Source organism: Peromyscus maniculatus, chromosome 22, assembly GCF_049852395.1.
Source record: "Peromyscus maniculatus bairdii isolate BWxNUB_F1_BW_parent chromosome 22, HU_Pman_BW_mat_3.1, whole genome shotgun sequence".
Classification (NCBI taxonomy): Eukaryota; Metazoa; Chordata; class Mammalia; order Rodentia; family Cricetidae; genus Peromyscus; species Peromyscus maniculatus.
In genome coordinates, this window is record NC_134873.1 from 47,148,521 (window position 1) to 47,170,528 (window position 22,008).

The 22,008-nt window shown below is 44.0% G+C and overlaps 1 protein-coding gene across 1 annotated transcript in view; it reads left to right on the forward strand.

Moving 5' to 3' along the window:
• The first annotated feature begins 10,823 nt into the window (after positions 1-10,823).
• The window catches only part of Vit (vitrin), a 127,734-nt gene continuing 116,549 nt past the window's right edge, over positions 10,824-22,008 (forward strand). The window contains exon 1 of the mRNA XM_076558789.1: positions 10,824-11,002. The gene's annotated coding sequence lies outside the window, so the exon portion shown is untranslated. The remainder of the gene's footprint in view (positions 11,003-22,008) is intronic.

The window sequence follows — 22,008 nt, forward strand, 5'->3', positions numbered from 1 at the left end:
AGCGTTTGGAAGGCTGAGGCAAGAGCATTACCAAAAGCCTGAAGCCAGCCTTGGCTATATGGTGAGTTCCAGACTCCAGGTCAGCCTAGGCTACAGAGGGAGACCCTATCTTAAAAAAGTAAACAAACAAACAAAAACCATGAAGGGGCCAGGGAAGGATGGAGGAAGGTGAGAAGGAGGGAGGAAGGGAGGAAGAGAGAGAGAGAGAGAGAGAGAGAGAGAGAGAGAGAGAGAGAGAGAGAGAGAGAGAGAGAGAATGGACAATGTTTTGTTTTGTACCTAGTTAGAGTTTCTTTACTTGAATGAGGATTTATGCGGCAAACTCAAACACTGCCCAGACAGATGCTGTGGATTATACCATTTATTATCATCATTCAATCAATAGAGGCCTTGTGTGACACCTTCTTTTGATTGGACTTTATTTTATTGTTTTCTGTCCTGGGGCTTCAACCCAGCTTTATGCATGCAAGGCCAGGCCTCTCCCAATTGAGCAATATTCCTAGACAGACATCTTGATTCATGATTCTAAAAGATTGGATTACTACTGTATTTCACCTGCTGTGACCCTGCTCGTGGCCTGGAGTGCCTTCAGCAGCTTAGGGGACGCTAAAACTTTGTCTTCCTGGCTGTTGTCACTAACAAATTGTTCGGTGTTTTTCTCTTCTGTAATATTGGTGACATGTTGGGGGGGGGCTGCTTGAGGATTGAATGGATTTGTCCAGGACATGTGCCTAGAACTGGACCCGGCATCTGAATGTAGATGGAAGCCACAATCCATACTGCCAAGGGGAGAGATACGGCAAGCCAAAGCTGTTCAAGAAAGCTGGAGCTGGACTGTTAAAATTGGTGATACCCACTCTGTGGTCATGCCAGTCATGACCAGGGCTGTGGCACACTGCACAGCACCTTGGTGAAGGCGCCTAGGCAGACAGTGACAGTTGTGCCATGGCAAGTGGTAGGAAAGCCTCCCTTGCACTGTTGGGTTTTTTTTCTCTTTTGGTGCTTTGGGGGCCCATCACCCAACTCCCAAATCACACACAGAGGTTCGCTCTTAATTATAAATGTCTGGCCTTAGCTTGGCTTGTTTCTAGCCAGCTTTTCTTATCTTTAAATTATCCCATCTACCTTTTGTCTCTGGGCTTTTTCCTTTTCTTACTTCTGTAATCTTACTTTCGCTCTTGCTCCGTGGTTGGCTGTGTGGTTGTGTGTCTGTGTGGTTGTGTGTCTGTGTGGCTGTGTGGCTGGCCCCTCATATCCTCCTCTCCTTTGTTCTTGCTCCTTCTGCTTTTTCTGCCCAGATTTCTCCTCCCATTTTTTTTCTCTCTGCCTGCCAGCTCCTCCTATCCTTTCTCCTGCCTTGCTATTGGCCATCCAGCTCTTTATTAGACTATCAGGTGTTTTAGACAGGCACAGTAACACAGCTTCACAGAGTTAAACACATCTTTGAATGCAACACATCTTTGCATCATTAAACAAATGTTCCAGAGCATAAACAAGTATAACACATCTTAAAATAATGTTCTACTACACCCTTGCCCTAACCTTTGGGTCTCTAGGGTCATGGTTCTCTTGAGTCAGGTGACCTCCAGCCCCGGGGACTCTGCACACTCCATGCTCTCCATTTAGGCTAGGGTTGTGATGGTTGGAAAGTGTCCCACCAAAACCATGTGTTGGAAGTTAAAGCCCCAATAAAACTGTGTTCAGAAGAGAAACCTTTGTGATGATTAGACCACAGAGGAGTTAGAGTGGATTAATATTAACTGAAAAGGGATTGAACACGCAGCCTCAGCTACTCCAGAGGTGGAGACAAGAGGATCTCTTGAGCCTAGGAGTTTGAGGCCAGTCTATACGACATGAGGTAACCCTGTCTCAGTAAAAATCAAATGAAACAAAATAAAGCAACACAGACTGAGGCTGCCAGTTTGGTCTCTTATTTTTTCATGCCCTCTCTCAGCCTGCTCTCTCCCTATCTTGTAGGAAGATAACCCACGAAGACCCTGCTTAGAGACTACCACCTTGCTATTCTACCCCGTTCCCCCAACCTCCAGACCTGTGAGAAATTCCTTTAGATTATAGATTATGCAGTCTGTGGTATTCTGTTACAACAACACAGAGCAGCCTAAGGTTCCTAGAAGGGCCAAAGATTAAAAACTGATTTGGGTCTTTTGAGTTCGGGGTGATTTGGGGGTCGTGGGGGTAGTTTTGGTGGTGGTCTTCATGATACTGCTTGCCCAATCACTTTGTGGAAGGTTGCAGTAATTTCATTGTCTGCTGCAAGTATGCATAGGCCAGGGATGCAGATCTTCACCCTCCGGGTATTGAATACTTTCCTTAAAAATATTGGTGCCAAACAGGCAGGCTAAAAATGGTGTTTCAATATCATTTCAAATTTGTATCTCTATGACATTCTCATATGAGTAAATGTTTCTCCCCACATGTTTATTATCCACTTGTATGTGCATGTGTGCTTGTGTGTGTGTATGTGTGTATTCACTCACATTTTGCACAATGTGAACACACACACACACACATTCACACATTGGCTTCTTTTCTTCCTGGTAGTTCGTTTGAGGTTTTCTCATTGATTTTTAAGTACATATATTGTAAGTGTATTCATCGTTTATTGTATTTATTGCAGGCCCTTTCTCTTGTTTGATCATCGGCCTTTGAATTCCTCCACAGAACGTCGCAGATTTCTTTTTGGAGAGCACATTGTGGTTTTAATGCTAATGTTGCTAAGCCTCTTGCGCGTCTCTTTTGTGGCCTCTTCTTGGCTTGGATGCAATTTCAGTCACGTCTCCTCTCGGGCTTTGCCCTTCCACACAGAAATCCTATTCATTGTACCCTGATGGGAATTCTGAGGCCGGTCTCCCCAGTGTCCCTGCCACCCCCTGGCCACCCTCACCCAGACACAGATGTCACCTATTGTACACGTCTTCCCAAATAGTGGCGTTCCTTTAAAAAAAAAAAAAAAAAAAAAAAAAAAAAAACATTAACACTGAAACATCATGAGAAATATGTTGATGTGTGTGACTGAGCTTTGTGCAGGCTCCGCTGAATCCCTTCTATAAAGAGACCGGGGCCCTCTTTTGTGCCATTTAAAAAGCACTTGGAGCCCCTCATTTGTGCAAGTGACAGGGGGTTTGTTTACCACCAGACACATTCATTCCTTTACTCCCCCCAGGATCCAGCTCCCATTGCTTCTCATCCATGTAGACTTATACTCCAACACAGGTGGGTACCACTAGAAAACCTTGGAATTTGCTGTGAACCGCCATAGCAGGAAATATTAAGAAAAAGATAGCATTTCTGAAACCTCTGATCATCTCCAATAAAAAGGCATATGAAATTGTAATTAGTAATAATCATTTGCACAGCATTTCTAATGAGTGGGGATTTATTTATTTTTTTTAGCCAACTTCATCCCACCTGATACTCAAAAGGGCAAATTATTTCTTTCCTTCTATAAATAAGGAAGCTGAGTGTTCGAGAGCCAAATTCATGAATACAGATCTCCTAAAACAAACCGAATGTTATTTCTTAGTTATTTTCTATTTCTCATCCAATTTTCCATTCATGACATCATCTTTTTAATGTATGTTTTTATATTGAAATAATTTCAGATTTATGGAGGAAAAAAATCTTGTAAACATAGCTCAGAGAATTTTTATGCCATTCATCTGACTCCCTCAAATATTACCATGTCATGTGGCTATAATATTATCAAAATGGAAAATTACCAGCGGTACACTACCATCCCTGAATCCATAGACTTCATTGGCCCTTTACTGGTTTCTTGTGGCTGCTGCTGTTCATTTTCTGCTCCAGGGTTGAATTTAACATTGTGTTGTACTTAGATGTCTTGTTGCCTCAGTTTCTCTAGTCAGTTCTAACCTTTCACGACTTTGATAGTTTTGAGAGGTATCCATCTTTAAGTCTGAACATGGTTCATTGGTTTGGATTTGTGGCCATAAGGGGACAGGGGAGATGTGGTGTTCTCTATATCTCAGTTAGGTAGACTCTACCAGCTTCTCTAATTACTCAGATTGTTAACTGTGACCACCGAGTTAACAGGGTTCTTCCAGACTTCTCCACTGTACAGATACAATTTTCTCTACTGAAGTAATAAATACAATGAGTTTCCTGCTTCTCATCTTTCAGCAATTACTGTGTTGTTTGCTAAACAACAGCTGTCTATTTTTGTGGTTCTTTCTTCAGTTACTAGTATGGATTCCATTATAAAGAAGGGCCTTCCCTTATCCATTTAGTTAACTGCCTGTTATTTATACCAGTATATATCCATAAGTTGATATTGAACGCTGTGTGTTTTAGTTCGTTAATATCGTGTATCATTTTTTCCTGTATTTGTCTACGAGTGGTCCTTCATGATGGCTTCTGGCTCCTTTTAGCACATTAATATCTTTCTTTTTTTTTTTAACCACTTTCTTACTGTTAAATACAAACATGCTTCAGATTCATCTCACAGCTCATGTTCTCCTGGCTCAGTTCCTAGGTTCATCTATTTTCCAAGGGGCTCTGATTTGTTTGTTGAAGATAGACATCTAGAAGGTAAGTACTGGGTACCACACATGCTCATTGTAGTAGGGTTTTGTCTTCACTGCAAAGCCAGCAGAGATACATGTGCACACACATCTATATCCAGAAATGGGGATAGTGTTCAACTGTTTTACTCAATTGTTTTCAATAGATTTCTCTTGTCGAATTGTACTGGCTCATATTTTCAGCACACTAGTAAATATAGTGAGTATCTTTGCTGAGTTTCTGGTCTTAGTGGGGAAATCTCTAGAGTTTCCTGATTAAGATGATGCCATTTTAATCCCAGTATATGTGCTGTGTTATGTTAAAATTACCTGTCAATTCTCCTCTTCCCGATATAGATACTATTTTGACAGGGTCTCACTATGTATCCCTGGCTGTCCCCAAACTCACAGAAAACTGCTTGCCTCTGCTTCCCAAGTGTTAAAATTAAAGGTGTGCATAACCCTTTAAAGAGAGAATTAAGGCAATCTAATTTTGTATCTTGAAAGAGTAACACTAAAATTATCAACCAATGATAGGACACAGAGGACAGAATTAAGGTGGTCTGAAAGTCTTATCAGGGTAAAAGGTAAGTAAAATTAAGAAGTAAACCGAACAAAAAAAATTGTAGCTACCAATACAGTTTGAAATTTAGAGGGAAGCCCTAGCTTTTCAGAGACATAATGTGCAATTCCAAAACAATAGTGAGCAAGTGATGAACATAGAAATGTCATTGATCAAACAGAAGACAGAAAAGGAAAAATCAACGAAGACAGAAAGTTAATAAAAGATACAATTAGGGTACATAAATAACACCAACCATGTCAGTAATCACAATAAATATAAACGGATTAAATTTTTTTAAATGTAGAGTCAACCTAGACAATTTAAAAAATCTACCTGAATGCTGTTGACAAGGTATATGATAAGCATAAGGACAAAGAAGGGTTAAAAGTGAATGAATGAATGGCATGGTCACTTGAATTCCTGATGCTGATTCTTCCCTCCTCTCTTCAACATTCATTTGCTCTGTTGCCAAAGCCTCTCCTCTCTCTTCCCTCCTCCTCTGCCAGTGCTGGCCTTGAACCCAGGGCCTAGAACGAACTGGTTAAGTGCTCAAACACCGAGCTGCAGCCCTTAGCCTTTGCCATTTCCTCTTCATGGGCAACTAGTCCCAGGCCCTTGACCTGGTTCCTGTGATGGAATCTTAGCTGAAAGCATGGGCCGGACCCACCAGGCCAGTTCTACAAAACCTCACCTCATTCCTATTACCCTCTTGCAGCATGACCACTGCTAGGAGAAGATCTTCCCTGGTGTATGCTGTCCCCATCTCGGGAGGGGACACGAGATGGCAGAGACTCTCCAGCTGGCCCAGGGCCTACAGACAGAAACTGCACAGTAGAATAAACACAGCTTATGTCAGCAGAGCCCCAGTTAGCCATGTTCCGTGAACCAGCCTTTTATTTCAGACGCAATGTGCTTACCCGGCACCATGGGGAGCCACAAGGCCTATAATCTCCTGCTTCCTCCTGTGAACCCTGGTTTTGCACAAGGTGCTTTTGTGCTCCGCAAACCTGCCACGTCAGCAGTGCTGAGCAATGCTGGGATTTCTAGGCAACTCTCCAATCCCTGCCATCAGCCGCTAGGTCTGTTAACCCCTTTCATGCCGCGGCCGGCAGTCACGGTGACTTATCCGGATTTATTCGTCTTTTGTCTGTTTATCCTAGATTACTGGCAGCACTGGCCAGTATTGTCCAACTCACTGGCATCCAGGCAGCCTTGGAGAGCAGAAATCTTTTCAACCTTCCCTTTTTGTAGTTAGCTTTAATGACCCGAAGAAGAAGGTGCATTCAAGTCCCCAGTCATCTTTCCTTCACCGAGTTTACCTTTTGCTCACAACTAGTGGCTCATGTTTAGTATTTAATCAGTTTTTCCTTTGCCATGCTCTCAACCTCTTTCTTATAGTTTTCCATTGCTTGCCAAAAATTCTCCTCTGCTCATCTCTTCCCTATATCTGTAAGTTACCCCTGCTACTCATTCGGCTCCTTCTGTGCTTGGAAAGGTATATATATTTTTTCTCATACTAATCTCTTTACTTCTGACAACAGTGGTATTATAAATTTAACAAAGGCTAATTGCGTTGGCAAATTTTCCATTTGCATTGATGCCTCAAAGGTGTGTGCTCAGCCCTGCTCAGCAGCCTCTGGGACACTGAACCGGTATCAGATCCCTGCAGTGAGTTCCAGCCACCCAAGGGAGAGTTCTCAAAGCTGTTATAGACGAGTTCAAGGCAAATCGTATATCTATGTATGAAAAATTGATGTAGCATCAAACACGATAAAGTCCGAGATATTTCAGTGCGTTTGTGTTATGAAGGTGTAACTCTTGTGTTTTATACCTGCGCACAGTAAAAGCATCATGAGTGTCGGAAAAGGCTGCCTCATTACATAGACTCTTAAATTGCCAGCCTGCATTTTTAAAAGTCCCATAAAAGAATGGATGTGTAATGTGAAGACTGTACTGATCGCCTCACATGCTATGGAGCAAAAACAGGAAAAAAAAAAAAAAAGAGGCAATATTTTCAAGAGCCATCAAGTTCACCATTTATGAGAATAATAAAAAGTTTCAATAGAGAACATTCTGAAGAGAGATTGGAGGTTTTTGTGCTGGATACGAGACTAGGGTACCAAGCTTTTGTGTAGTGACAAAGGATTTGGGAAAGGACACGTGCTGCCAAGCAACCAGGGGTGTCGACAAGTTGCTCAGCACCTTGAGGAAACTGGGCAGCACAGTTTTTCTCTCTGTCCCTAGTCCTGTCCATCCAGAAGAGCGTTCGATATAGCTCGGGCTAGCCTTGAACCCACTATGTAGATGAGACGACCTTGAATGTCTGCTCCTCCTACCTCCGCCCCCCAAATGCTGGTACTCCAGATGTGTTTCACCAGGCCATGTTGGTGCAGGACTGGGTATGGAACCCCAGGGCTTGGTATGTGCTAGGCAAGCGCTCTACCAACTGAACTACCTCCCCACCCAATGATACAAATTTTGTTCTCAGTTATCTATTTCATCTTAATGCCAAGCAAGCAACAACCTCAAGGCTCTAAACCAGGAAATGGTGATCTCATGGCTCTAAAAAAAAAAACAAGTGAGGATTTCTTCTCAGCCACCAAATTAATTGATTCAGTTGGAGGCATTGTTGCTACTGCCGATGTCCAGGTATGGGGAGTGGACTCCCTTCCCAGCACCACTGCCTCACACAAGGCTCCAGGATTTTTCTTGAATGGTTTTTATCCCACTGATCCTGATTATTCATTCTCTTCACTATCGGTAACCATCTAATCTATTTCCCATCATGCATTTAGTTCATATTTACTGTATACTGAGTATGTTTTGGATTCAAGAGCCAAGAATGTATACACGAATAAAATAGATAAAAAAAAAAAAAAAAAAAAAAAAAAAAAAAAAACCTCTTTCATTCCGGGGCCTATAATTTATCTTAGCAGTGTAGCATCCAATAAAAACAAAATCAAGTGGAAATATTATTAAAGTCAATAGACGCTGCAAAAGAAAAATAAAGCAGAGAAGAGGAAAAGGACATGTTCGGAGTGGGGTGACATTTTAAACAGGGTAGATAGGACTGGCCTGACCGGGCTGGCATTGGAGCAAAGTCATGAAGAAAATGAGCGTGAGAGAGCCACAAAAGGGGAGACTGTGGGGACCTAGGTGCAAGGTGAGCTCTAGGCCTTCGCTTGGGGTGTTTCATCTTTCATCCTGTGGGTCTCTCACCTTTGGTTCCTGAGTTCCCTGTGTGTTTCTGAACTCACTGTCACATGCACTGGAGAGGAGCTGGGTGGGTGGGAGGGTATATTCAACCAAGCGCTTTTGGATTTCTTTCCAGAGTAGCCATATTACCTACCATCAGGCGCCCAACAAGGCCACAGCACGTCTGCCATGGAGTCTAGATTCCTATTTTTTGCCAATATAATTAAAATCAAACAATGTTTTGTTACCCATTAAGGGAATCACTCCCTTTTGCTATTTTTAATCCAGTAAAACTGTATTACATAAATTTTGCCATTACAAATTTTTTGTCATTTTCAAGTGACAGTTTAGTACCACCCGTCACATCCACAACACTGGGAAGCCATCACTTCTACTTCCAAAAATTCCCTCACCCCAGACCATGGCGATATATTGTGTACCCCAACATATCGTGTGCCCTAATAAACTTATCTGGGGATCAGAGGACAGAGCCAGCCACTAGATTAGACATAGAGGCAAGAGAATGGTGGCTCACACCCTTAATCCTATCACTCGGGAGACAGAGATCTGGGTCTCTGTGAGTTCAAGGCCCGCACTGAAAACAGAGCCAGGCGTGGTAGCACACACCTTTAATCCCAGCGCTTGAGATCGCACGCCTTTGCTACCAAGTATTTGGGAGGCACACACACGCCTTTAATCCCAGACCTAGGAAGGAAGGAAGAGGGCAGGACACAGAAAGGAATATAAGGCGTGAGTAAACAGGAAGTCTCACTCTGGTGGCTGAGGAGTTGGTAAGATGAGGTTGGCTGTAGCTTGTTCTGTTTCTCTGATCTTTCAGCTTTCACCCCAATATCTGGCTCCGGGTTTTCTATTAATAAGACCGTTTAGCAATTTGTGTTACACCAGATATCGTGGTTTTTCAATTTTCATTATCTTTGAATAGTTCTTCATATGCTTTTTAGTACATTTGTATTTTATTTGTCCTTTACTTGCCAAAAAAATTTAAATTTAAAAATAGCAAAAAAGACAATTGTAAGTATTAAAAAAGCCTCATTGATTGAGAGTCAGGAAGCCTTAAATATAAATCCAAGATCTTGTTTCAATACATGAAAGACCCTGGGGAAAAGGCTCACACTATCTGAGTCTGAGGTCCCTTATCTGTAAAATGAAGCTAGCATTGTTGGCCCTTAAAGAATCTTCTAAGTATTAAGGAACATGTTACATAGAAATGATAAGCACCACTCCCAGGAAAAGGCATCTGAGAAGCCCCAACTCCAGTATTATTATTAGCTCCATTTAGTTATGCTTCAGATGAGCCCGCCCCCGTCACGAGCAGCAGGACCACCCAACTTCCCAGGGGAAGCATCTTCCTGTCTACTATGGGCCTGGCACCAGGATTTGCTGAGAGAAGAAACAAGATCGAAAAAATAATTTCAGGGCACAAATGGATAGGAAAAAGAGAAAGTCTAAATAGCATGGCAACAACAGAGTCTTAAGGAGAGAACCACCCCTCAATGCAGCAGATGAGGACAGGGGCGTGCCAGGAATGGGAGACCGTTCTCTTCTCCAGCTGCGTGGGAGCACACTCCCCAGCTGGAGGAGAAATAAATGGCTCTTTGCTACCCTCTGCCCAGCTGGAGAAAAGGATGTCACATCACACTGATTGGCCATGCAGCCTTGACCGCGGCCAGATGAACTCATATTACTTTTCAGTTGGATTTTTTTTTTTTAAATGCTGAGATACACTTATGCATGTTTGGAGGCCAAATCTCTTTGGCTTAGCTGATGTCACTAATGTCTAAGTAACTAAAATGGGCAGTTAGCTTCCCCCGATGATGTGAGATATCCAAGAGAAGTTTTTTTTTTTTTCCTTTTTTTGTGAAACATGACTCAGAGTCCACATCCCGCTATTATTATCGTGTGTCCTGTTACCAGCAGCCTACACTTCAATTATTTCATGGGGCTTGCCCTGAGCAGCAAGAATGGAAACAAAACAGTAGCTTCCACGACAAAGAAAAATATGTGTTCTCTGGGCAGAAGGGAGAGTCCAGTAGAATAAGCTTGGAGGTGTTTGCCGTTTTTCTGTCTGCAAACAACTTAATCCAGCTGCATTCATTAGTGCTAAAAAAAAAAAAGAAAGAAAGGAAAAAAGAGAAAAAAAAGAAGGAAAGGATGGAAGGAAGAAAAGAAAAAAATGAGAAAAAAACATCAACTGCCCCTGCTTGGATAGTTTTTAAAATGTATTTTAAAAAAGAAATAAAAATCCCAACTCCTCCACTTTCTGCATCTCAGAATACCTAATTGTAGAATTTGCTTACTGCATGTGTGCTTTGGGTTAGAAAAGAATATTTAGAAATCCTTTCCCAAAAACAGCAAGTGGGAGTGGAAATTTGAAAGAGGACCGCCTAATTCAGCACTAAACCCAGTGTGAGAGGCGTGTGTGTGTGTGTGTGTGTGTGTGTGTGTGTGTGTGTGTGTGTGTGTGTGTGTTACAAAATGCGCTTTCCAAAGGGCTGAGAGGTGGATGGGAATGTTTGCTTTGCTCCTCTGAGAAGAGAAGGGTGCCTGGACCTCCTCTTGCTTCTTCTTTAGAATAATTTGGATGGGATTTGTGATGCAGAAAAGCGTAAAGAGAAAAGGATAACTCTCCTTTGTGGTGGCAAGTTTAGGGGGGAAAAAACCACAGCTTTCTTCAAACAAGGTATGTCTGATGAATTCCTAATGGTATGCATATAGCTGCTTTCCAATCATTATTATAAAAACACTAAAAAGTACTTTTCATTGAAAAAAACAAGAATAAATGCCTAAACCAGCTGATAAATTTCAACTTAAAGAGAGTTGCATTATAAATAGATGCTGGTTGGTTGTAAATAACCACATGTGTGTTATAAATAAATAATGCTAAATTATTAGTATTAGAACAAAGTTTTTTGCTGGGTCACTAAAGCATCTTCATTACGGTTAAAGTAAGTTGAAACAATGTGACATGTATGTGGAAACTTTAAGTCATTTACATCTTTCTTGCTTTTTTTGGTTTGTTTGTTTTGTTCAGCTTGTTCCCTATAAGGAATATAGTCACAGTATATAGCAGCTACTTAATGTATGAAAAGCCATTTAAGGAATGGGCACAGGGATGCTAAACCAGAAACGATTCCGAGGGAATCTCCATGTCTCTCTATTGAGGCAGGTCTCCATGGAATGTGGCTAGCTGTGCAAATCTCTGACTGTTTACAATAGCAGTGCTTTCTTGGGCTGAATGCTTCTGTTATTGATAAGGGGTTGGCATTGTTCGCCTTGCCATTATAGCTCAACTTTGCACGAGAAGAAAGGATGAACAATCTTTTTTAAGCATGATTGTGTGGAACCCGCACAAACACGAAATAAACGCCGGAGGCGCAGGTTAAACAAAGGATGCAATTGAACAATTAGACAGGATCCTTGGCTCCAAACAAGCTACAGCATTTCTAACCATCCCCAAATCAAGAGTGGAATTCAAGATTTTCTTGGAGCTTATTGTAAAAACAGAACCAGGCATTCTTGGCCATGGTGGTGTTTTTTTTTTTTTTTTTAAATGTGTTTCTGCTAAGAAAATAATATTTTGCCATTACGTTGTGTTTCAATAAATTTGGAGGTTTTGGTGGTAAAGTTATGAGGCTGTTTTTCCCTGGTTTCTTGAGGGATGAAATGCCCTGAAGCAAGGCAGGATCAAACACTGTATTGTTGGTTTTTTTTTTCTTTGCTAAATGTGTGTGTGTGGTTGTGGTGTGTGTGTGTGTGTGTGCACGTGCTGGTAAAAAGCTGCAAGGGTTTCTCTTTTATTTATTAAATTAAAATATCTTCTTTCATTAAAAATAGGCCCTAGACAATGAGCAATGCGTTTCTATTGCAATTCTGCCAACTTACCAGGCTCAGCTTCATTTAAATATACCTTCTGCCTCCCTCGCCAGGGAGGGGAAGGCCGCAAAGGAAATGCCTCAGGAATGCTGAGGACTCCTGCTCCATATCGCTGCGGAAATCGTGTTTGTGGCTGTCCTTCAGCAGATCTAATTATCTTCCCCGCAAGTTACCAATTGTAGGAAGAATAGGTTCTTTCAAAGAACCTACAGCAGATCGTTTGGATAGTGCCCCGAGAACGGCAAGCAATGCTCGAGCTGTTCTCCACTGTAATTCCTGTAAGACACGTGGAACACAGGAAAGCTGTGTGGTCTGACCCACTGTACCAAGCCAGGAGTCTTGAATAACCCCGGCAGCTCTGCCTGGACCTCTCTGTGCTCCCCCGGGAAAGGTGTGGAACATTTCTTGACTTTTGTCCCTCCCTCCACCCCTTTTGAAAAATAGACAGGGCAATGTGAGCATCTGCTCCTTCCAGGGCAGGCATGAGGCTTTATATTGAGTGGCAGCTCCAGCGGGGGTTTGAAAGGTGAATGGTTTCTATAGGATGGTATTTTACTGCACAGAGAAAACTCCAGTGGGAAGACTCATTGCTTGATAACCTCCGAGGAGGTCCTGTTAGCGGGTACCCACAGATGCAGCGTCTCCTCCCCAAGATCTCCCCGGAGGTGAGCCTGGTGTTAGAGCAGTGGGTGCTGGGAAGAACACAGCGGTCTGCCGGTAGAAGATCATCTAATGACCCTGGGGGCCTAACTAATAGTTTGGCCTCCATTGCCTCACACGACATATAAAACAGAGAGACAAGACAGTCTGTTTCATTGTGTGGGCCAAAATAGGCTTTACAGAAACTATGTTTTAAATAGTTGTGTTTAAATGACTAAGTAAAAATAGTTTGTGAGCCGGGCAGTGGTGGCCCACGCCTTTAATCCCAGCACTCGGGAGGCAGAGGCAGGCAGATCTCTGTGAGTTGGAGGCCAGCCTGGGCTACGGAGGGAGATCCTGGGAAGGCGCAAAGCTACACAGAGAAACCCTGTCTTGAAAAAAAACAAACAAGCAAAAAAAATAGTGTGTATGTGTGTGTGTGTGTGTGTGTGTGTGTGTGTGTATGTTCTATCAACTTGACACAAGCTAGAGTTAATTGAGAAGAAGGGATCTTAATTGAGAAAATACCCCTACCAGACTGGCCTATGGGCAAACCTGTGAAACCTGTGGGGCGTCTTCTTGGTTGATGATTGAAGCGGGAGGGCCAAGCCCACTGTGGGTGATGCCACCCCTAGGCACATGGTTCTGGATGGTGTAAGGAAGCAGGCTGATCAAGCTATGAGGAGCAGGCCAGTGTGAGGCATTCCTTCACTGCCTCTGCTCCAGCTCCCGCCTGACCTCCTTCAGTGACGGAGTGTGACGGGTTCTCACATTCTCCCCGCTTTGGTGTTTTGTCACAGCAATGGGAATCTTACTAAGACACTGTGAATGAAAATGAAATTCAACGCAACTGTTCTTCACAAGACAAGTAAAGGAAGTGTGTGTGTGTGTGTGTGTGTGTGTGTGTGCGCGCGCGCGCGCGCGTGCGTGCGTGCGTGCGTGCGTGCGTGCGTGCGTGTGTGTGTGTGTGTGTGTGTGTGTGTGTGTGTGTGTGTCCATCTACAGCATATCTGGGCCAGAATGGATAGTCCAAGCTGTAAAGCTATATGGCTGATTTTGTTCCATTTCCTGGCATATTTCTATGACTCTCTGCATGTCTTCATGCAAAGATAACGTCAGATGTCTGGGTTTAACGCTGCCATGAGAGACCATGGCCGAGGCCAACTGGCCTTGCGATGCGATGGGGCTCTATGGGGATTGTTTAGTCAGCAGGCTCTGACACTTCTTCAAATTTTGGTAAGTGACTTAAAAGCCATGGGCCCCTAGTGTTCTAATCCACGAAGGGGACCTTGGGTTAGTCCCTACCTCATAGAGCTGTGGCAAGGAGCCCTCAATCAGAGCCCGAAGCACTAAATGTCCCCCTGTCAGCACCCAGATGTTAGCAAGTATTTTCACTGAAGTGACCGGAAACAAGAAACCAGAGCTTCAATGGGGCCAGTCATCTGTCGTCGTCGTCTTTGAACTTGTAAACATTAAGTCTTCGGGCGGGATAAGCAAATGACTTGTGAATTTCCGTGCGGTTCTTCTGAGTATTAGAGACCGGTTGCCGTTACTTCGCTCAGAGGGTCTGACCTTGCCCCTCACTCAGCTGAGGATAAGCCAAAGAGGCAACTTCTGTGAAGGTTGAGAAAGTTCCCCGTCTCTGCTTCAAGATGTGTCTCTCTGTGGTGGCCAGAAGACAGGGAAGTTCTTGAGCCTCTAAACACAGGGAGGACAGGAGCGGGTTGAGCCTATATGGGAGGCGGGGTGTGTGTGTGTGTGTGTGTGTGTGTGTGTGTGTGCTGCTTTACACAGTGTGGCTACACAGATTCCATTCTTATAGAGAACGCGTCGAGAGAAACCGGGCCGTCACAATAAGACATCGGAAATCACTTTTTGTTTGTACTGGTTGTTCGACAACAAAAATCTTCATTAAACACCACACACACACACACACACACACACACACACACACACACACACACACCCCAGCCTGAAAATCACCCAGGTGAGCTCCTATTTTGCAGACCACAAGTAGAAAAGCAGAGAAAAAGAACCATCCCCCACGGCAGCATGGCCACGCTCACGTGTTCACAGCGGAGCAAGGCCTATTTCTGTTTTGTTTATTGCATTTTCCATGGTTACCTCACCCCTAACACAAACAGTTGTGGATACGGGCTGTAGAATTTGTTTTTAATCAGCTAGAAACTTTTCTGTAAGCCTTCCCGAGGTCCTTAGGGAGGAATAGAAACGTCCAGGCTGCCTGGGAAGTATCCAGAGCAGGCACCATCTGATGTTTGATGGAACCATCCATGAAAGCTTTGTTACATGGCAATGTTCACATGGAACAGAGGTGACAAGGTAAAAATCCACATCTGCACCTCAGGGGACAAGAGATGCCCAAATCCTGTCCTGAGTCAAACCTGCAGCCAGAAATTCCCAACACAGAAATACTAGTGGGCTTTTGACTCAACTTAGAGTTTTTACAGTTATATTTTGTTCTGATCTTAGAACTTACAAAACAAATCAGCTCTGTTTCTAGTTCATATATTTTTCATGAGAGTTTTTTCCAATTCTCGAGAGTTAAGTGTCAGGTGTTATTTCTTGACCATTTGACTGGTCAAATAATACAACCTTCTAGAAGACTTTCAAGAGAATTGACAGAGGAGCCTTACAAACTTCTGAACAGAGAAAAAAAGGGAGAAAAAATACAGAAGTGCTTCCTTTCTAGGCATTGGCCTATTGTAACAGACTCCGTTGGCCCTATTATAACAGAACACCATAGACTAGCTGTTCTAAACAACAAACATTGATTTCCCACAGTTTCAGAGAATGAAAACCCACGATCAAAGCGCTCAAAGACTGGAATATGATACAGACACGAGTTTTGGTGTATAGGCAGCTAGCTTCTCACTGACTCATCCAGTGGCAAAGAGTGAGAAATTTCTCTTGAGTCTGTGTAGTAAGACACTTGATGTCATTCACGATGGCTCCCTTCCATGGCCTACTTACCTCCCAAGGTCTCACGTAGATCCCATCACATTTGGTGCTAGGATTTCCAACTGTGTATTTTATAAGACACATATATCCAGAGCATAGTGCTGAGGTTCTACAAGTACTTTGCCAGATGGCGGTCATGAGACCTGTTTGCATCTCAGTCCATCTGGGCTGCGGTAAGAAACGCCATAGACTGGTGGCCAATAGACAGAATAACGTATTTTGAGTTCTGGAGGCTGAGATGTCCAAGATCGAGGCACCCGTAGATTCTATGTCTGGTGAGAACCACCTTTCTGTTTGGTACATGGCATGTTCTTACTGTGTCTGCATGTGGGGGAAGACAAAGGAGGAGCTGGGTACATGCTCTATCATTCTCTATTCTCCTGAGACAGGGTCTCTCACTGAAACTGGAACTAGGCTGGCAGGCAGCAAGCCCAGGGAACCTCTTGTCTCTACCTCCCACGCACTGGAGTAATACATAAGTGTGTGACCACACCCAATATTTCACATGGGGATTAGGGATTTGAACTTGGGTCCTCATGCTTATCCAGCCAGTACCCTGGCCTACAGAGCCATCATCTCAAGCCCTGGTACCTCTTTTGATGAGGTTGTTCCTCCTATTCATAAGGTCTCTGACTTAGTCATCCCCAAAGGTCCCAACTCCAAAACCTTTGGGGCTGGGATTATATGTGACCTTTGAGAGACATTAACATTCAGACCATACTAGTTTTCTTCACTGAAACACACAAGAACCAAGCCATAACTTACCCCAGGAAGCATCCTGCTGAGAGATTCAACTGCTCCCTCTGTTGGGTCCTAACCTATTGTCTATGTGGACCATATTTTGTAAGTGTGGTGATAATGAGGATGGCCATGTGGACAGACCAACTGCTCATCACTCAGTGATAACAATCTGGAGACAGAGACAGGCTGATCTCTGTGAGTTCTAAGCCAGCCTGGTCTACAAAGGGAGTTCCAGGACAGCCAGAGCCGCTACACAGAGAAAGTCTAAACTCTGTCAGGAAAAAACAAATAAACAAGCAAATTAAAAAACAACAACAACTACCACAAAATCAATGGTATTAACACCCTTTCATATGTAAACTCATGAAACCCTCATAACAAACAGACAAGGGTTGTTGCTATCTCCTTACACAGATAAATAAATTAAGGCCAAGAAGTCCTTGAAGTTTAAGGTCCTAGATAATAAGATCTCAGTTTCAAACCCAAGAAGCATGATGCCAGGCTCTCATTCTTAACACAGCAGATACACAGGGTCCTGGTTTATTGTGGTTGCTGTTTAAATCACTATCAGGTCAGTCTTTGCCATCCCAAACACATAGCTTTTAAGCCAAACTTCTGAGAAAGGCTGTCTACCTTGTGGTACAGTCCTCTCCATAATAATAAAGAAGGGGGAAAGACTCACAGGAAGAGATTGTTGTGTGTGTGTTGGGGGATGTTCTTGAATAATCTCCCGAGTTTAGAATCACTTTCCAGGTATTGGGGTGGGGACGTGGAAACCTTCTGCATGTGTCTCCAAAAGATTTCCTTTATCTTCACTGGGGTGAAGTTAGCAGCTTGTTATAGAAGGAAGGAATCACCGTTCCTTAGGGCTCAAACTAAAGAAAACCACTCTCTACATTGGCAAGACTCCAGGAAAGAGATCTCAGATATCTTACTTACTTACTTCTGTCAGTTGGAAGAAAGCTAAAGTTTCATGTGGACGTGCAGCAAAACTTGGTGGGAAATCACCCTTCAGGCTGTCACAAGAAGAAACACTATCTCCTCCTCCTCCTCCTCCTCCTCCTCCTCCTCCTCCTCCTCCTCCTCTTCCTCCTCCTCCTCAAATTTTGAAAGGGTGGGTTCTATTCCTTGAGGGAGGAAGTATGTACAATTTCCAGAGGATCAAGTCATTGGTGTCTTAATGCTGAATGAGTTCCCTCTGGGGTTCTTTGTGTCCAGATAGAGAAAATATGCTTTAGACATAAAGGTGCAAGCTGGCTTGCCCAGACCGGCTCTGCTTGTGCAATACTGTGAGGAAATTTGTGTCCAAACAGGAATAAGCTGCTCGGGAAAGCTGAAATAATAATGTTCGACAGCAGCAACATCTCCTATTTACTGAGCCTCCTCTGTGTGTATTCACGGTTCTCAGAAATGGACAGGAGTGAACAAAGGAGGCTCCATTTTTCAAGAACCGCCTGTCTCAAGGAATGTACTAGAAAGTGTGTGTGTGTGTGTGTGTGTGTGTGTGTGTGTGTGTGTGTGTGTGTTGGGGCAACTTCATAAAACACAAGCCAGAAGGATAAGGTGGGAGGGGGATGTAGGAGCAGTGAGACAGGAGAATAATTTTCATTACATGATTATTCGTGGGAATAACAGAAAGTGCCATAGGATCCCTGGGGGAGAGCATTTCATGCCGCCAGACAGGCATAAGAGCCATGGCAAAGGTCCTGAGTGGGTGAGTGGGTTCGTGTTTGGTAGGCCAGGGTGGTATTTGAAGCTGAGTGAGGACAGGAGAAACATGGGTGTGCTATAATTAAACAGATTCCGAGGGCGCCCTCCTAATACCCTTCAATATTCCACAAATACCCACTCTGTGAACTCGCACTTGGAATAGCTCTGGCCTCTGCTCTGAATAAAATCTGGTTGGGTTCCTTCGTATTTCAAGCCATGCCCCAGAGGTCTTCAGTGACCTTGATCCTATTTTGACTCAATCATGTACTACTCATCGGCATGTACACGATGCTAGGCAACATTGAAAAACAGCATTGCAAATGTATATCCCACACCACATCCACGCAGCTGCTGACCTCACTGTCTCTGTCTTACGCTTCTCCGTTTTCCATTGGCCAGTAACAGCCATTAACAGTGGCTGGGTTGGCACTGTTACGGGCTGGCATCCAGAATCTGCAAGCCATGAAGGGTCTACAGCTGTTTTGGGTCCCGTGAGACCCAACTACGGGTTTTTTGGAGATGCCCTCATTTCACTGAGGATCTCTTACCTGTAGTCACCTGGTGGTCCGTGCTCTGGCTTGGGGTTTGCAGTTTTCCCTCGGTCCCTGAAAAGCTGGTGCTGTATTCGCAGCCCCCTTCGGCCTTCCACTCTCCCGATTCTGCGGGATCCAAGGCCCCGCCCACCCCAAGAAGACTGCCTCACACAGGGAGTCTGTTTGCTTGACTTTGTTTTTGTTTTTGTTGGGTTGTTGGGTTAGTGGATTGGTTTTTGACACAGTGTCTCACTATGTCGACCTAACTGGCCTGGAACTTGCTGTGTAGACTAAGCTGGCCTTAGACTGGCAATGATCCTCCTGTTTCTGCCTCCTGAATGCTGAGATTGTAGGCATGTGCTATGATGCCCAGCTACACAGGAAGTTGCGGTGGTAGCACATTCTTCCCTGTGTTGAGAGATAAGTAAATCGTAAGTCAAAATCAAGTCCACTGTATCCCAGGCATGAAGGGCAACTATTTAGTGGCTTCCAGTGAAGTCCCTGGGAACCTAAGCTGAGTTTCCAACGAGACACAGACACTGGAACCCAAGCTTGTTCCCTCTTCCAACGTCCCTACAGTCTGGACCATGGAAAAGGACAGGGAAGCCAAGAGAAGCACTAGAGGCAAGAGTTTCTTTAAGAAAATACATTGGCATTTTGCTCCCCTCCTGCCCCTTTCCCGATACAATGAAGGGAGCAGGCTGTTCCTCTCTCCCGCCCCACTTTAGGCAGGAGTGTGAGGAGACCACCTTGGGACATGAGAAGAGTCAAATGCCATCGCTGAATCCTGAGTCTGAGAGGCTCTCATTTTGACATCCCACACACAGTCAACTATGATATACTATAGTAGCTTTTTATATGGGGGTGGCATGCCTGGTTAAACTTTAAAATGATGCCTGTACATCATCTTTAACGTTTGTGAGGGAGAAAGCACCGTGAGTTCAGACCCCGGCATGATTCTTTATAATTATGACAACTTTTATTATTCAATGTGTATGCTTTACAGCCTGAAATTCAACTATTGTCAAGCAAGTATTTTAAATGCATCTGATACATGAGTCAGGTGATAGGGGAGGGTGGAACCATGTTGTGAGCGATGGAGAAATGAGCTGCCGAAGGCCTGCAGGATTTGAGGTCTGGCATCCGGGTTCTGGGAGAGTCGCATAATCCTCTACAGCCTTGAACAACCTAATAACATCCTCAATTCTCTGCTCTGAAAAGTAAATGAGCACAGTAGTATTTTCTTTAGACTATTACCATGAGAAGTAAGTCCCAGCGAATGTGGTGTGCAGTAGCATTGAGTGAGCACTCTGTTATGGGAGTTGTTACTGGGTGTACTTTAAACTTCTAGAACTTTCTGTGAAAAACCAGTCCCACTGTCGCATGCCTATAGATATTCAAGGAGGCTGAGGCAGGAGGATCAATTCAGCCCAGAGCTTGAGGCTATCCTGGGCGGCACAGTAAGACATGATCTCAATGGTTCTCAACCTGTGGGTCAGAACCCCTTTGGAGGTCGAACCACCCTTCCACAGGGTTTGCATATCAGATGTCTTGTGTATCAGATGTTTACATTTCGATTCATAACAGTAGCAAAATTACAGTTATGAAGTAGCAACAAAAACAATTTTATGGTTGGGGGTCACCACTGCATGAGGAACTGTATTAAAGGGTCACAGTGTTAGGAAGTTGAGAACCACTGTATTATCTTAATAATAATAATAATAATAATAATAATAATAATAATAAACAAATGAATAGATAAATCATTCCATGAAGAGGAATAAAGGGATAAACCCCATCTGACATAACAAGAATTATCAGGAGAGGCATGTGGGTGAGGCTAAAAGTTCTTCAAGGGCTAAGAAGGGTCTCAGGCACTCTGGGGTATGAGGCTAGGTGGCTTCCCCTAGACAGTTTAGTGTCTTGCATCTAAACGACTCTTTCTGTTTGTCCCTGGCAATTTCCAGCGTTTAATCCTCCACAGCCCTTAATTCGCCAGCCACAGTCACATCCCCCACACCCTCCATTTTCCACAAGCCTCTACTCGATGGGATTCAAGAATGTGCCTTGACTCGGTTCTGGGAGAGCGGAAGCCCTGTCATCTGAGATGAACCCATTCTTTACCAAGAGGCACTCGGGAAAGCAACGGGTCACACAAACACACGCTCCTATTCCCATCTCAGCTGCAAGGCCGACCCAGAGCTGGACATGCTTTTCTGTTGCCTCAGAACTGAAGGCCGAGCAAGAAAGCACAGAGTGTTCGCGCCAGGAGAGGCTCTGGGGACCCCAGTTGAATTGAAACAGACACTCAGCCCTAAATTCACAGTAGATAGCCCTTGGCAGTCACTAACCACAAAAGCCCAAGGGAGAACTCACAAAGAGGAGGCAGAGCTAATGTGGTGTCAAATGCATTAGGTAAAGGCATCTCTGATGAGAGGAGTTCATGTTTAAGAGCCGCGTGAGATTCTTCCTCGGCTTTTCTTGGTTTCCGGGGTAACCGTGAGGTTACCCTCTTGGCCCACCTCATCTCAGAGGGTCTTATTTCCTTCCCCAGATTTTGAATGGTTCTTGGGAGGAGTTCTGTAGAGCTCATTGGTGCATGCCTGCAAACCAGTGTGGGTTTCTTTTCCCCCCACTGGCAACGTAAGATCTAAACTACCACTTCAGAAATGTAATTACCATTTGCAGTTTCCCTAGAAATCACTATTGGTGGAAGCCTTTGTGGATGTGGTAAGCATTGCCATATGGCAGGTTCTTAACGAGGTACAAAGTGATGGTTTCAAACACACACCAAAAAAGGCTTTCCCTTTTGGGGTTTCTGAAATGTGGAAAACGCCACATAGATGAACAGCATAGGCATGTACACGTCTGTCGTTGACACATGCGTGAACTGTTTAGTACAACCGAGGACCATGGATGGGTGCCTCTGCTGTAGGATTTTCTCAGTGATCAAGAGTGGTCCCCAGGGTGAGGAGATGGCTCAGTGGCTAAAAGCTCATATTATTCCTCCGGCAGACCTGGGTTCAGTTCCCAGCACCTGAGTCAAACAGCTCATAACCGCCTGTACCTCCAGATCCGGGAGACATCAGAGGACAGACCCCTCCCCTTAGGTGCTGCCCACTACACACACACACACACACACACACACACACACACACACACACACACACAATTTCTTTTGCAAAAGCAGCCCCCGAGAAAGGAATGCATC